Raw genomic sequence first — 14,332 nt, 5'->3', positions numbered from 1 at the left:
CACCTACGCCAGGATCTGACCTGGGACACAGGATGGGCAGATGCAGTCCAGCGAGGCAGGCCATGAGGGGGTTTCCAGGGGGCGGACCCAGAGAGCGTACTGCCGCTGGGGGGCAGGAGGCAGACCTGGATGGGCTTCATGGAGGAGGGGGCCCCCATGCCTCAGGTCCACCGCAGACCCCTAGTCCACTCTACTGATCACACACGGGTCCTCTAGACACATTGTCATGTCGTTTCATGCCCACGACAACATGTTGAGGCGGGGTGCGGTGCCGTGCCCCTGTGTGGGTGAGGAAGGTGCTCGGAGAAGGCAGACCACTCCCCACTGCCTCCCAGAGGGATCAGGTGGGCCTGGGGCCCTCCCAGGCCTGTCTGAAGCCCACACCACGCTCATCCGAGAAGCTCCTGCCCATCCCTGTGCCAGGCTGCACCCGGAGTGGGGAGAACCAACGCAGAGCCCGCCGCCAGGGCCTCTCACCCGGCAGCCTCACCAGTCCGCAGGCAGCAGGGGAGGACAGAGGTACCACCGAGACCCGCTCAGGCAACAGGGCTCCGGAGGGTGGACTCTCCAGGTGGGCCAGGTGGATGGTAAACCAGAGAGAGATACCAGAGTGCCTACTGCGTCACGATGTCAGCTTCCACAGCGGGGAGCCCATTCCCTGGTGCCCAGAGACCCTGTGACACAGCAGGACTGGGCTTGACGGGGTGCAGACTCAGGCAGGGGACAGCAGTGGGATCCCATCAGCCCCATCCCCCAACACACACACACTCACACACACACAGGCTCAGCCGCCCTCCACACACACACTCACACACACAGCCCCTCTGCACACACACACTCACACACTGACTCCGGTGGTGGACAGAAGTGGGATCCCATCAGCCCCATCCCCCAACACATACACACTCACACAGGCTCAGCCTCAGCCCACCACACACACACACACACACACACACAGACTCAGGCGGGGGACAGCAGTAAGATACTATCAGCCCCACCCCCCAACACACACACACACACACTCACACAGGCTTAGCCCTTCTACATACACACACACTTACACACGCTCAGTGACAGATACACACTCACACAGGCTCAGCCCCCCATCCACACACACACACACACACACACTGGCTTAGCCCCCCACACACACACTCACACAGGCTCAGCCTCACCCCACCACACACACACTCACACACAGGCTCAGCCTCACCCCCCCCAACACACACACACACTCAGCTGTCCTTCAAACACTCACACACACACAGACTCAGGCAGGGAACAGCAGTGAGATCCTATCAGCCCCACCCCCAACACACACACACACACACTCAGCCCCCCTCCACACACACTCAGCCCCCCAACACACACACTCACACAGGCTCAGCCTCACCCCACCACACACACACAGCCCCCCTCCACACACACACACACACACTCAGCCCCCCTCCACACACTCACACACACACAGACTCAGGCAGGAGACAGCAGTGAGATCCTATCAGCCCCACCCCCCAACACACACACACACACTCACACAGGCTTAGTCCTCCTACACACACACACTTACACACGCTCAGTGACAGATACACACTCACACAGCCTCAGCCCCCTGTCCACACACACTCACACACACACAGGCTCAGCCCCCCACACACACACTCACACAGGCTCAGCCTCACCCCACCACACACACACACACACAGCCCCCCTCCACACACACACTCACACTCAGCTGCCCTCCACACATTCACACACACACAGACTCAGGGAACAGTAGTGAGATCCTATCAGCCCCACCCCCAACACAAACACTCACACAGGCTCAGCCTCCCCCCATCACGCACACACACAGCCCCCCTCCACACACACACTCACACACAGGCTCAGCCCCCCTCCACACACACATTCACACACTCAGCCCCCCTCCACACACTCACAGACTCAGGCAGGGGACAGAAGTGGGATCCTATCAGCCCCACCCCACCAACACACACACACACACACTTAGCCCCCCTCCACACACACTCACACAGGCTCAGCCCCACCCCACCACACACACACAGGCTCAGGCAGCGGACAGCAGTGGGATCCTGTCAGCCCCACCCCCAACACACACACACACACTCTCAGCCCCCCTCCACACACACACTCACACAGGCTCAGCCTCACCCCACCACACACACACATACACACTCAGCCGCCCTCCACACACTCACAGACTCAGGCAGGGGACAGCCGTGGGATCCTACCAGCCCCACCCCCTCAACACACACACACTCACACAGGCTCAGCCCCCCTCCACACACACTCACACAGGCTCAGCCCTCCTCCACACACACACACTTACACACGCTCAGTGACAGATACACACTCACACAGGCTCAGCCCCCCTCCACATACACACATGCTCAGTGACAGATACACACTCACACAGGCTCAGTTCCCACCTCCACACACACAGGCTCAGCCCCTCTACACACACACAGGCTCAGCCCCTCTACACACACACAGACACACACACTTACACACGCTCAGTCCCCCTCCAAACACTCTCACACAGGCTCAGCCTGCCTCGGGGCCCCGCGTAGGCCGGCCACAGGACAGTGGGAGCCTCTCCGAAGGCCCTGGGGCCTGCATCTGAAGCCGCCCCATCAGCTGGACTCTGGAGTAGCTGCTCAGTGGATCGGGCAGCGAGGCCATTCAGCGTACACAAAACACAGGCAGTCACAGGTGGGTGAGATCTGATGGCTGTCTCAGCTAAGGACACACAGAGACCAGCGCGGCCCAGGAACTGGCTTCAGAACAAACAGAACGGACAGCAGGCAGGGAGTCAGCACAGGAGGGAAAGCGGGTCCCGGACCCCATCCGCTGACCGCTGTGTGGCCTTGAGCCGTCACTCGGCATCTCTGGGCCCATTTCCTCACAAGTTAACAGAAGGGGACAGGACTTCACGGCCTTTCCAGCTGCCTCCAGCCCTGACCTCTTGGACCTGCTGCCACAAGAGGGAAGTGAGGCTCCAAACAACACACCACACAGGCCACATCCTCTACAGAGGCCCCCTGGCTGGTTCTCAGGAACTTGGAGGAGGAATAAGAGACCCACTGTGAGCAGGTTGAGGGGACCTGCTCTCCTCACAGCACCCGGTGACGAGAGGAAGAGGCCACGTGTGTGAGGCCCCCGCGAGCAGAGGGCACCGTGGGAACCCTCCTGGGGGGACACCAGCTCTCCTACAGCACCCCCTGTTTGGAGGGCCTGGAATGAAGCCCCAGAACTGACAGCACAGGGCTTAGCGCCCAGAACTCACCAGCCAGAAAGGTCAGCTCCCACCCCGGCTCCATGCCTCAGAGCCCAAGCTCTGAACCTGCTTTGGGCTCGGGATCCTCACCTGGGAAACCTCTTCCTCGGGGAGAAGCCCTCCCTCCTCCCAGGACTGAGGAAGAGAAGGAAGATGGAGTCCAGCGGCGGCCCGCCACTCAACTGATGCCACCTGTGCAAGAGCAACACTGGCGCTGGGAGACCCCTGAGGGAGCTTCCACACCCCGTGCCCTGGCTCCAGGTGCAGCCTGGCTCGCGGCAGTGGCCAGGAAATCAACCAGTATCTCCCAGAGGAGCAAAGTAGAATCGGCGAGCAGGACTTGGCGGGGCGACCCCAGAAAGAGATGAACAACGGCGTCAAGTCTCCTCCAGTCTCCCATCCTCCCACTTGGGAAAGCCTGGAAAGGACACGTGTTTTACAACTTCCCGTGTCCAGTTTCAACATGCCAGTAAGAAGCTATGGAATATCACTCAGGGCTAGTATGCACCTGCCCATCTCACAGATGAGAAACTGAGGCTCAGGGACACTGGAAGCCTTGCCAGAGGAAGCTGGGATCAGGGAGAGCCCCAGGACCCAGGATCAGGCTCCCTGGGTAGGACTCAGAGAGTGAGCCGATGGGCAGGGGCTGGGCGGCTTACCAGAGAGGCTCCAGGCTCACCCACTGGGGGCTCTGGGCAGACCAAGCAGCCACTGCCGCCCCCTGCCCTTGCCTGCATAAGGGGAGAGAGAGGCCGATCCCTCCCACCTCCTCCAGACCAGCATCAGCAGCCCTGCATAGTAACACATGGGGAGAGTTCTGAAACCCAGGAAGACGTCTCCAACACACACCTGGGTCTTCCCGGCTGGCTTCAGACCGGACACCTTCCTGTCTGGAGGACCAGCATTAAAAGGTATGAGGAAGATGTCATCTAGATCAAGAGGCCTCTCTGGATGCCAGGGACCCACACTGTCCCCATCCCTGTCCTCCTTGCGGGAGCACGCGCACGGGATATCTAGGAGAGGGGCACTCGACCGACCACCTGAGCCCACCTGGCAGGCTCTTGCTGGGTCGGACCCCACACCAGGCCCTGTGCTACACCACGTCCCCAGACTCGGGAGGAAGGAAGACAGCCCGGCCCCCCGGGAGTAATTGCCCAGGAGCCAACTTCAGCACAGCGCCACTAGGGAGAGGAGGGCCAACGCAGGGTGAGGTGGTCAGGAACAGCCTCCCCACGTTATCGGCACCCAGCTGAGCCTAATCTTGAAGGGTGAAAGGAGTTAACCAGATAAAGGGCGGGCTGGGCGTTCAGGAGAGGAAGCACCTGAGCAAAGTCCCAGAGGCTCAAAGGGGCTCCCGCGACTCCAGGCAGCTCGGTGAGCACAGCTACACGGCAGCCACCAGCACCGAGCGGGTGGGCCTCACAGGCCCTGTGGCTCCCACTGCCCCACCTTCTGATCATGACTCTCCGGCCAGGTACAGAACACAAGCCACTCTGCTGCCCCAGCTGCCTCGCTTCCCTTCTCTGCAAGACTGGGAGGGTCCCATTACGATGAGTGCCATCCCAAGTTCCCTGACACCCACAGACAGCCCCTCCATCCTCACAAAACCAGCCCCAGACACCCTGGTATCCCCTACCCCATGTCTTCCTGTTCCCCAGACAGGGGTGGCCGGGGCTGTGCAGAACAAAGCATGTACTCTGCTGAATCCTGTACAAGTTTTCAAACGATGACTAACCCACCGTCCACCTGCCAGAGCCGGTGAAGCCCATTCACAATCCCACAGTAACCAGGACTCAAGGAGTCTGACTGTCTGGGCAGGTCTCACGGAGCCCGTGTCCTGGACTGCCGTGCTAATCTGGTACAACAGGGCCCCCTCACAGCAGCTGACGGGGTGTGGACCCCAGAGGGTGAGGCCCAAGACCCTACTCAAAGAGATGGGTGGGAAAAGGAAATGAGTAAGCTCTGGGGGATTCGGGTCTCCTGGCTTTTCAAAATCACTTACAGTTTATACTTTGCTGAATTCCCAAAAAGATTATGAACAATTGCTGTGTGCAATCAGATCGAGAAAACACCATTAAGAAGAGTTAAATAAAATGCTGGAACCTTCTAGAACTTCTAGAATTGGAGCTTCTAGAAAGGAACCTTCACAAAGAAGGCACAGCAAAATACAGACCAGCTTCCCCATCCTGATAAGAAACAGCAGCACCTGCTCCAGAACACAGGCCAAAGCAAGCTAGCATTTGCTGAGCCTCTGCCCAGAGCCAGATCTGTGCTGGGCACGTGCGGAAGGGGGACGTGGTGGTCAGAAATTGATTAGTCACAGGAAATTGTTTATAAGCCACCAGTATTTTGTCACAATAGCCTAAACAGACTGAGACACCTTGAAATAAATCTGTACAGAACTCTGATTTTCAAACTCCCATCACTGCTCTCCAATTGAACCAATAGGTGCCAGCCTTCCAAACTGATGAGAAAAGGCTCCTCCCCGCAATGCCGACTCAGGTACCACAAGTAGCAGCCACCGCTAACTAACCACCTGTCGTGTGCCGGGGCCCAGTGGTGCCCATTTTCACCTTATAACCACCCTGGTAAGGCCCTCTGGGGAGGTCGGAGGCTGAGAGGGGTTACACTGTCCCCACGTGTCACAGACTGCATTTGAGTCCAGGTGTCAAGTCCCGAACTATGCACTCCTGCCCAGGGGCCTGTCCCTGGTGGGCACAGGACAAACCTGGCTAGTGGAGGGAAGGGTGGGAAGCTCCAGCCAGGAGAGGAAGAGGAGGCCCGAGGAGAGTAAAGTGCACCCTGGACCAGCACAGGGCTCCAGAGCCTCTAGGACACACTGACCCACCAGCACGGGGACCACTTAATTGGAGCGGCTCGACAATAATTATCCCAATAAATAAATCAAATGACTTGAATTTAAAAGACATTAAGTTAACAGCAGGCTTTGTGCCAGCCTACAGGGCCTGGCTCAGCTGCTCAGAACAGGCACCTGAAACAGGAAGGAGAGCACAGGGCTGCCTCTCCCGGCCAGGCCTGACCATCCCGACCAACCCCAAGCAACCCACAGGCCAGTGGGAGCAGTCCCAAGGCCAAGGCAAGAGCCCTGGACCAGGAAGGGTGTGAAGAGGGGATCCAAGCCCATCTGACGGCTGAGGACACGGAGGCTCCCCGCAATTAGGCAACAAGGGTCCCGTCAGGTCCAGCACCCAGGTCAAGAGGCACCCTCTTTACTACGCGGTCCCCTTGCCCAAGTCCCCACTAAGAGCCTGGATACCTGGGGGCATGGACACAATGTAAAACCCTGGGGCTCTGGTGAACTTATCCAAGGTGAGAGAGACTCCACCCTCAAGCTGCTCCAAGAGACACAGTTCCCCTCCCTTCACCAGAGGGTCCATGCTAGGCGTGATGGGCACCCCAGACTGGACAAAGGAGGCACCCTGGAGGCTGAGAGGCTGCCCCGGAACAGTGCTCATAGGGCACGGACCAAGGAGGAGCATGGGGGCTCGGGAGGCGTAGAAGCACACCGCACCGCCCATCCACACTCTTCCTTCTATGCTGCAGGGAAGCGCTGCAGCCTTCCCCGTCCAGAATCAAACCTTCCCAGCTTGCTTCTCACCCGCTTTTTCCAAAGTGCCTGATCAAAACAGGCTTACACCCGGCGCGGGAAGGAAATGACTACCCATAACCGCCAGACAGATTGCCTTTCATTTCGTTCTTCCTTTCTAAAACACGGAGCGGCGTTGTGGCGGAGGCAGTGAGCAAGGGGGACGCTCGTGGAGAATGAACAAAAACAGCTAGGATTGCGCCCCAGGCTTCCTCAGTGGAAGGAGAGGCAGAGAAGGGCCCGGGCTCGGGCCAAGCAAACGCGGGGCGGCGGTGCCCTCCAGTGGCCGTGCGTGGCGCTGCACGCGGCGCGATGGGCAGAAGAGGTGACTCTGCCCGGGAGCTGCAGGGCAAGCTCTCCCCCTACTGGCTGTCGGGGAGGATGCGGTGACCAGCAAGGAGGTGGTCCACTGTGGGCTGCCTTCCTGCAGCTCCTCCTCCTTCTGGCCTGGGAGGCCGGCGCGCTGATGCTAGCCCTCAAACCAGCCCCAGCGTGTACCCCCAAACAGGTGACACACCACGTGGTTTCCCTGGGAGCAATGTTACAGCTCACCCAAAACTAACTCTCTGGTGGTCTCAGGCACTGGACAGCTGTAAAGCTGGCCCCGAGGGAACAGCAGAGGTTTGGCCTGCCAAAGGTCAGAGAGGTGCCTCCACTCCCCTTTCCAGCCTGAGGGATCCTTGGAAACACCGGAAGAAACTCCACTGGGATGGTGAAAACGACCCTGTATCCTGTCCACTCTGCCCTGGGCTTTAGAGAGGCCGCTGAAAACACTGACACTCAAATAGAAGATGGAAGGGCCCAGGCTGATTCTAACCCCAGCCCTGTGCACACTGAGTAAGTCACTGCCCTGCTGCCCAGGATCTATCAGCTAATCTATCAGCTCACTGGGAGGACACTGCACCCAGAGGGTCAGAGTTTCCTGCTTGCTCCAATGCTTGGTGATTCTGCAAGGCTCTGCAAAGCGATGATGGCAGCAAGCACAGTCTTTATTCAGACTGAATGTTTATTCGGGGAATCTGGGCAGGGGGATGATACAGATTGTGCCCCTCAATGGCTCCCTGTCTTGTCCTGCCTCCTACTCCCCAAAGCACATATCACAGTCCAGCCCCACTTCTTAGTGTGGGAGCTCAAGCAAAGCACCGATGTCTCAGCCTTAGAGGCTCCTTCACCAGTCACAGTGATGCTCAGGTGAAACATTTGTGCAAGCACTTTCTTAAGCTCTAAAGTGCTGAACAAATATTGTTACAATTCTCCTAATCAAGTATTTATACTACTACCACCTCATTGATTTTAGGTATAGCATTACTAAAGTGAAAGCTGCGCAGTCGTGTCCAACTCTTTGCAACCCCATGGACTATACAGTCCATGGAATTCTCCAGGCCAGAATACTGGAGTGGGTAGCCTTTCCCGTCTCCAGGGGATCTTCCCAACCCAGTGATCGAACCGAGGTCTCCCACATTGCGGGAGGATTCTTTACCAGCTGATCCCAAAGGAAAGCCCCAAAAGTTACTAAACACCTCAGAAATTTCCAAACCTTGTCCTTCAGTAAAAAGTGTTTCCAGAGATGTTATAACATCTTTCAGGATGTGCAGGAAGAGTCAAGATACCTAGTATTTCTTGTAAAATGTATCCTGGTAAATACGTAAGTGAAGTGAAGTTGCTCATCATGTCCAACTCTTTGCAAATCCATGGACTATAGCCTACCAGGCTCCTCCGTCCATGGAGTTTTCCAGGCAAGAGTACTGGAATGGGTTGCCATTGTCTTCTCCAGGGGATCTTCCTGACCCAGGGATCGAACCCGGGTCTCCCACACTGCAGGCTGACACTTTTACCATCTGAGCCACCTGGGAAGCAGCCTAAGTAAGCAAAAGCGAAAGCAAAAGTTGCTCAGTCGTATCCGACTCTTTGCGAGTCCATGGACTATAGAGTCCATGGAATTCTCTAGGCCAGAATACTGTAGTGAGTAGCCTTTCCCTACTCCAGGGGATCTTCCCAACCCAGGTCTCCCGCATTGCAGGCAGATTCTTTACCAACTGACCTATCAGGGAAGCCCTTAAATATGTAAGAAAAATCCCAAATATATTTATTTGGCTGTCCTTATCAATGTGTGATCATCTCATCTTTAGTCATTAGGGAAATGAAAACCAGAACCACAATGAGATGCTACCTCACACCCAGTAAGATGGCAATAATCAAGACAGACAACAAGTGCTGGTGAGCATGTGGAGAAATTGGAACCCTCACACACAGCTGACGGGAATGTAAAATAACAATACACTGGAAAAGTCTGGCAGCTCCTCACAGTCACCAAGCCCTTCCACACCCAGGTATATACCCAAGAGATCTGAAAACATATCCACACAAAAATTTGTAAATGAATATTCACAGCAATTTATTCATAATAGCCAAAAAGCAGAAACTCAAATGTCCATCAACTAATGAATAAATAAGTAAAAATGTGGTACAGCCATACAACAGAATATTATTCAACACTAAAAAGGCATGAAGTACTGCCACATACACAACATGAACCTTAAAAGCATCACGCTAAGTGAAAGAAGTCAGAAGTAAAGGTCTATTTATATGAAATGTTCAGAACAAGCAAATTTATAGAAAGCAGGTTCGTGGGTGCCAGGGCTGAGAGGAAAGGGTGAAAGGGGAATGAGTGCTGATGGTACAGCTTCTTTTCTGGGGTGATGAAATGCTCTGGAATTAGTGATCATAACTGAACAAGTTGGTGAATGTGTTAAAAACCACTGTGTATTTTTTAATATTAAGCTATCTACAAAGCTGCTAATTAGATGTATTTCTGATTCTAATGACATCATGATAGAACTGCATGTCAATGATCTGTGACAGTGTCATAGGAAGGGAGGTCTCAAATTTTTCAAGTTTTGTTGAATTGTGTATTTTAAAGGGTGAATTTCATGGGACATGAATTATATCTCAAGCTTTTTGAATTGCAAGAAAATGTAATCATCGGTCTTTCAAAAATGACCTATTGGAACAGAAAACAGTCAAGTGATCATAAAGAATGACTGTTACCCTAAGCTGGAACATTTCATTCATGCACTGAAGCCCCCACAGTATTTGCAAATCACCCAGTGCACGCTGTGCTCAGCCGCTTTATTCGTGTCCTACTCTCTGTGACCCCATGGACCATAGCCCACTAAGCTCCTGTGTCCGTGGGATTTCCCCGGCAAGAATACTGGGTTGCCATGCTCTCCTCCAGGGGATCTCCCTGATCCAGGGATCAAACCTGAGTTTCCTGCATTTCACGCAGGTTCTTTACTGCTGAGCCACCAGGGAAGCCCAGCTCACCCAGGTATCAGGTATACATGACGATCGCTGCTCTTAGTTATGGATGGACTTTGTGCATGATACAATAATACTATACAAAGTTCTTCCCTACAGATCCATGACTGAAGTTTCCCATGAGAAACATACACTGGTACATTACTACAGTTGTATCATAAATGTATTATAATTTAAGAGTTCCATTGCATTTGGTAAATTCTCTAAATTTTAGAGTATAAAATGTCATCTAGTCTTTTCAAAGAGCATCTTACTTGAGGATACACTTCTTTGATCACTTCTTTCCCAGATGGTCATAACTTAGTCAAAAGTTTTCTTCTGGTCAAGGTACCTGCTGCCATGACAGGCGGGGGAATCTGCGTTGCAATGTCACCTGTTTGTCATTAGCTTCACTGAGAAGCCAGCATTGAGGTTTTTACCCTCAGGCTTCTTTAGAGCCTCAACTATGAGCTGGGGCTTTTCAAAGCGACTCACAGTTTTCCTTTTGCAATAAAAGAAACTACAAATTCAAAAAAGGTGTGCAACGAGATTTAACTTTTGTCTCGTTACCCCAAGTCCCCAGCCCACTCCTCCTGGAATCTAGTGGTCACTTTTAAGTGTAGAAAGCACAAGGCCTCCTTCCTGTTCCTAACTTGTCATCTGGAAATGGACCAACCCAGCCTCGTGCTCTGAGATGGCTGAAGTTTGATGTACCAGGGGCAGCACACCAAGAACCCTTCTATGATTTCTCAGGTTTAATTAATACAGCTATCAATCAGTTGACTATAAAATATTTCTGAGACCCTAGAATGTGCCAGGAACTGTGCTAAAAATGTAACAGTGATGGAGGAAGAGAGAACACCATCCATTGTCTCACGCCATCTGTGCCCCAGTAGACCAGCACTCCCCACCTCCTGCAGCTCCCCAGCCTTCCTTTCCCCACCTGACATGCTACCGCCTCCCTCAGGGAAAGAGGAGAAACTGCAGTGAGAAGCAGGCCTGCCTGGTTCTCTTCTCCTCTGGGATTAGCCTTGAACAGTCTGCCCCTCCCTGAAGGGCGGCCAGCTGCTGTCCAGAGCAGCCTGTCCCTCCAGAAGTCTGTCTGGCCTGTGTTCCAGATATGGGAGGCACCTGTCCCTGTGTCTGTCTGTCACTCCCAACTCAGGCCAGAAACAGGGGTGGCATTTACAGGGCGGCTGTCCACCCCAGCAGACCAAGAGGGTAGTAATGCCCTGCCCTTGTGGACATGACACTCTAGGAGGGAGGGGCAGAATGCAAACCAGGAAACAGGGTAGTGACTTTCTCAAACTTGTTTCTTGATGTTCAAATAGCTCTTCCTCTCGCTCCCTTCAGCCCCTGCTCAGATGTTAACAGTATCTGTGAGGGCTTCCCTGCCCACCTGTACAAAACAGCCCACAACTCCCCACCCCGACACATGGACACTCCCTGTGTCCTTATCCACCTTGACTTTTCTCTACATGATCATGATCTGACTCACTCTGTGAGGACTTCTGTTCATTTGTTTGGGCCAAGCTCCTCCACACCCCTACAGCCCTGGGATGTAAGCTCCACGGGGCAGGGGCCTGGCTCTGCTCCTGCTGGCCACCAGCACCTAGAAGAGAGCCTGCAGCAGGATAAGCGCTCAGTAATCTCTGTTGAATGAATGAACAAATGAGTGTGTGCAAGCAACAAGGTGATGGGAAAGATAATGAAGGCTAATAGGGTGGCAGCCGCTTCAGAAAAGGGGTTCAGAGATGGCCTTTCTGAGTGGTCACTATCTGAGGCGTAGCACAGCACAAGAAGCAATCATGCTGTATGCCTGAGGGTGTCCCCACAGCACCAGGAAAGTCCCCCTGGGCCTCTGCAGGGGGCTGGCACCCCAAAAAGCAGGGAGGCAATGGCTGCAGGGCCCGCCAGGGCTGAGTTCCCAGAAGTCAGCAGAGTAGAAGAGTGTTGTGAGACCGGACACACAACAACGGCCACAGCAGCACAGGGCTGCCTGCAGTACACGAGGTGGCACTTGATCCTCACCTCTCCCAGGGCAGTAGGGGTTAAATCTTCATTTGAGAGGAGGCCTGGGAGGCCCTGAGACGCAAAGAGGGGTCACCCACGTCACCCAAATAGTCACTGGCCACCTGCGGTTTAAACGCAGTGCTGTCCCCCTCCCTCGGGACTATCTCGTGCCCAATCCAGCAGGTTCAGCAATGGGACAGGCTGTACATGGGTGATGCTAAGCACCACGGGTACCTGGTGTCAGGGGCTGTACCTGCCCCGTCTGTGTTCCCTGCAGTTGTGACTTTAGGGTCCGACACACAGCAGATGCTCAGTCATTCAGGGGACTTAAGCATACATGATGGGCTCCTGAGGGCCAGACAGAGATGACTGTGGTCACACACAGGAAACAGATTCACATACAAAAAATAAAAGGAATAAAAGCCATTTAGCTGAAAATGATAAACCCTTATCTGAACACAGCCATCAAGTCGGAAGCCCCCAGACCCTCATTCCTCATGCCTTGGTGGGGTGGTATCAATTCCTTCAGGTCATCTGCAGCTGCCTCAGGTCTTGAGTGATGGCTCTGACCGTCAGAACCAGGCCAGCAGAGGGAAAGAGTTGGAGCATGAAACACAAACTCCAAGCCTGGACCTGCCCTAGACCTGTATTTATAGTGCCCACTATGTTCCAGGCATAGACACCGGAGATAAGAAGGCATGCAGTCCACCGCACCAGCCAGGTACATGAGGAAGACGTGCCTCTCGAATGGAGGCTCCTTGGATGGCTCCAACAAGGAAATGGTATCTGAAGATGGGCGAGACTTAGCGATGCACACAGAAAGTGTATCCTGGTGGTGGAATAAAAGAAGCAGAGGCATGTAGGCTGGAAAAAGTTGGATATATGACAGGACACTGTGGCTGGAGCTCAGGAAGGGGACAGCAGAGTCCTAGTAACGGGGCAGAGAGGCCCAGGGTGTGACCTCTGACTCAGAAAGTGAAACAATGACAGTGCTGGTCTACAAGGTGGTGTCTGGAGCACCAGTCGAGTCCGATGCCCCTGAGAGGCAAAGGGAGGCGGGGTCACCAGCAGTTACCCAGCTCTATCCAGACTGGCCCTATGATCAAAGGCTCTTGCTTTTCTCCCTTGAACTAGCAAAGGATTTCTCAAAACAATGGAGTCCTAAGGAACACCCGGAACAGGCTGCCAGGCCCTACCTCCCAACACTGCAATTACGGAAATCGGCATGAGCCCCAGGCTGAAAGAACCCCAGCTCAGACTGTGGACCCTGGACCTGGATTCTTGGCCTCCTGTACCATGGAATCCAGACCAGGTGCCTCACTATGACTGGTGGGTGTTCCTGAAGGGTTCATTTTTTCTGGGCAGGGCATAGACTGGATGCTATGGCAGAAAGCTGGAACAGAATGCTGTGGAGGGCTGGGCACAGACTGTCCCCGGTTCTGGGGGCATTCCTGGGGGAAGGTGAAAACTACGTAAACCGTGGTCAAGGGCCCAGGAAGAAAGGAAGGACGCTCTGGGCAGAGAGTACAGCTTGTGTAAAGGCACATTCAGTACAGTTAGTAGGGGAAGGACAAGGAGGTTGGCTGAGGAGCCCGGCCCCACAACAGACAGCCCTGCCAAGAAATGAGGACTTGATTCTGTAGACAACAACAACAAAAAAGGGAGTTGCCTGGAGGTCCACTGGGTAACTTCCACTCCAAGGGACACAGGTCGAGGAACTCAGATCCCACAGGCTGTGTGGTGCGGCCAAAAACAAACACCAACAGGCCCCTGAACCCTGCAGGAGGCCAGCACTGGCTCCCCTTAGTCACTCACCCAGCACAAACGCATGGTACACTAATCTTACCGCCCCTCCCCCTACCACCAGTCTCCATCCTTTAAGATCAGCTACTAAGAACCCGCCTGCCAACGCAGGAGACAGGAGACACGAGTTCAATCCCTGGGTCGGGAAGATCACTTGGAGGAGGACATGGCAACCCACTCTAGTATTCTTGCCTGGGGAATCCCGCTGGACAGAGGAGCCTGGTGGGCTACAGTCCATTGGGTCGCATAGAGCCGGACATGACTGGAGTGATTTAGTGCACATTATTTCTATCCCAAAATCACACCTTAGATCC

The 14,332-nt window shown here is 54.4% G+C and overlaps 1 protein-coding gene across 3 annotated transcripts in view; it reads right to left on the bottom strand.

Moving 5' to 3' along the window:
• Window positions 1–14,332, bottom strand: part of XXYLT1 (xyloside xylosyltransferase 1) — a 176,261-nt gene that overhangs the window by 158,156 nt on the left and 3,773 nt on the right. The window contains exon 1 of one of the 3 annotated variants that reach the window (XM_061412347.1): window positions 6,918–7,100. The exons of 1 other annotated variant lie outside the window; for it this stretch is intronic. The gene's annotated coding sequence lies outside the window, so the exon portion shown is untranslated. Of the gene's footprint in view, window positions 1–5,300; window positions 5,398–6,917; window positions 7,101–14,332 lie in introns of those variants that run through there. One more of the 3 variants, XM_061412357.1, reaches the window with a different exon arrangement.

This window comes from Bos javanicus, chromosome 1, assembly GCF_032452875.1.
Source record: "Bos javanicus breed banteng chromosome 1, ARS-OSU_banteng_1.0, whole genome shotgun sequence".
NCBI lineage: Eukaryota > Metazoa > Chordata > Mammalia > Artiodactyla > Bovidae > Bos > Bos javanicus.
The sequence above is the reverse complement of the archived record's forward strand: the minus strand, read 5'-3'. Positions and strand labels throughout refer to the sequence as shown.